Source organism: Miniopterus schreibersii (genome assembly GCF_964146895.1).
Source record: "Miniopterus schreibersii genome assembly, chromosome: 5".
In the NCBI taxonomy this organism is placed as follows: domain Eukaryota; kingdom Metazoa; phylum Chordata; class Mammalia; order Chiroptera; family Miniopteridae; genus Miniopterus; species Miniopterus schreibersii.
Genome location: NC_138106.1, coordinates 63,008,561 through 63,011,153, shown reverse-complemented (window position 1 = coordinate 63,011,153; position 2,593 = coordinate 63,008,561). Strand labels below are relative to the sequence as shown.

At 39.6% G+C, this 2,593-nt stretch overlaps 1 pseudogene across 1 annotated transcript; it reads left to right on the top strand.

Moving 5' to 3' along the window:
• The first annotated feature begins 460 nt into the window (after positions 1-460).
• On the top strand, positions 461-1,091 carry LOC308557487 (phospholipid scramblase 1 pseudogene; annotated as a pseudogene). Its single transcript has one exon. The product of its transcript is annotated as a phospholipid scramblase 1 pseudogene (transcript).
• Positions 1,092-2,593: the final 1,502 nt, after the last annotated feature.

The window sequence follows — 2,593 nt, the reverse complement described above, 5'->3', positions numbered from 1 at the left end:
TCTGCTTAGTACTCATCACTATCTGGTGTGCTATATACATTTTCTTTCTGTTTATTGTGTGCCATTCCCACTAAAATGAAGTTCTGTAATAATTGGATTTTTGTCATTTTTTGTATCTTTAGCTGATGGAAAAGTCCCTAGCACATAGTATACTTTTTTATTTATTGACTGATTTTAGGGAGGAAGAGAGACAGAAGAGAAAGAGAGAAACATTGACATGTTGTTCCACTTATTTATGCATTTATTGGTTGCCCTGATCAGAGATGGAACCTGCCACCCGGTGTATCGGGATGATGCTTTAAGCTGAGCTGCTGGGCCAGGGCCCTAGCACATAATATACTATTAATAAATATTATTGAATGAATAGATGGATTTTTTTGGTGAGGAGGGGTGATCCAGTGGGCTTTCCTGTCTAACACCCACCAGTGTATAATTAGCAAGGTGAAATTACAGGGACACCATGGATGCCAGCAACACCACCTTTATCAGACACCAGCTGGAATATTTCAGTCAAATAGATCAGATGCTGGTTCATCAACAATTTGAGCTTCTGGAAGTCTTAACAGGTTTTGGAGCTAGTAACAAATATGAAATTAAGAACAGCCTTAGACAAAGGACTTACTTTGCAACGGAGGATAGTGATTTCTGTACCTGAAATTGCTGCGGGGCTTCTAGGCCTTTTACCATGAGGATTCTTGATAATATGGACTGAGAGTGCATAACTCTGGAGAGACCACTGACGTGTGCCAGCTGTTGTTGCTCCTGCTGCCTTCAAGGGATAGAAACCCTCACTCCTCCTGGTGCACCACAGGTTATGTTACTAAGAATTGGTACCCATGCCTGCCAAATTTTACAGTTCAAAATGAGGAGAGAGGATGTAAGGAATTATTGGTCCATGCTGTGGAGATATTGATTTTGAGATGAAATCTCTTAATAAAGAAAATGTGGTTGGCAAGATTTCCAAGCATGGACTACTTTTGTGATTTATAGATGACAATAACTTTGGGATCCAGTTCCCTTTAAATTTTGATATGAAAATGAAAGCTGCAGTGCTTGGCAGGTGTTTCCCCATTGGCTTCATGTTTGTTTGAAAGGAGTGGAGGTAAAGACCAGAGAGCAGGAGTGTGGTAGTGAATTAGCAAGTCACCGCAAGAAAAAAAAGAGCCTATGTGATATGTATATATATATATATATGTTTTAGTTTAGACAAAGTTTTAGACAAAAGTGGTGAGAATGAAGATGGAGAGAAGGAAAAGTTAAGCTTTATCTTGAAGGAATAATTGATGGTATTGCTGCTGGGTAGAATTCAGGAAAAGTGGGAAATATGAAGATCAGGAACGACTTCCTAGGTTTTTATCTAGCATCTGAATAAGATAATGTTTTCTGAAATGGAAAAGCGAAGGGGAGAAGCATGTTTTGGGGAAGAAGTTAGTGGGAATTTAGATGCTCATTCAGTAGCCGAGTGGAAATGTCAGCTACATGATTGGCTGTATCTCGTACTCAGAGGAGAGGTCTTTTGGAAATAAAAGTGTAGTAGTTATCAGCAAAAAGATAGCATATAAATCTGCAGATGTTGAGATGACATAGAAGAAGTGAATAGACAGAGAAAGGTAGGAGGCTCAGGACCAAGAAATGAATCATTAATATTTAGTGGCAAGGCCACCAAAGGAGATGGAGAAGGATCCTTGGGTGCAGGGAGACTGGGCAGAGGTATGTCATCGAAGGACAGCCATGAAGATGAGTCAGGAAAGACAAGAACAGCTTTTGCTGAATGCACTCGAGAGGCAATAAGATGGGGACACAGAAGTGTCCACTGGTTCTTGATAAAAGCAAGTGAGTTGTCATGCCTGGAATAAAAGCCAGATTAGAAATGATTGAAAGTCAATCAGAATGAGAAAGGAAACAACTTTCATGGTGGAGAGAAGCAAGAAATATAGCAATAGGGAAAGGGGATATTAACCCAGGAAAGGAGGGTGCAACCACGGACGCATATTCTTCAGCTGATAGTGGATGATGGTGAAGGTGTGATGTAGGCATAAAGTAATTGTTTTGGAGAGACGATATTTTTAGGTGTTCCAGTGATCAAGGCTATTTAATTGCATTATATCCTAACATATCTGTAACTTATTGATTCTAATGTCAGGGGGGTGACTTGTTTCCACATGCAAAAGAAACTGAGGTAATGATCTGAATCTCAAGCACTGTGGTTTACTGTGACAGTGGAGCCTTGCCTAGAATCGTGGCTCTTCTTTGTACTTGTCCCGTGACTCTCTAAGCCCGTGTTTATTCATCTCCTGAGCGGAAACAATAATACTCACTATCATGGGTTGTTGTGGACATGAAGTGAGATAATATGTCTGTAGGGATTGACTTGTACTGTGTCTGTACCAAAAGATAAAATGAACATTTGCTGAAATACCTCTGACGGTACCCAACTGGTCACAGGAAGCTATTAATTATCTTATGCCCTAAAACAGTACTACATAATAAATGCCTTGAAGAAAAAAATTGCATTTTGCCCATTTTTATATCCTCGGTACCTAGCAGCATACTTAGCACTGAGCTTCCTGTTGAATTAAACAAAAAAAAATAA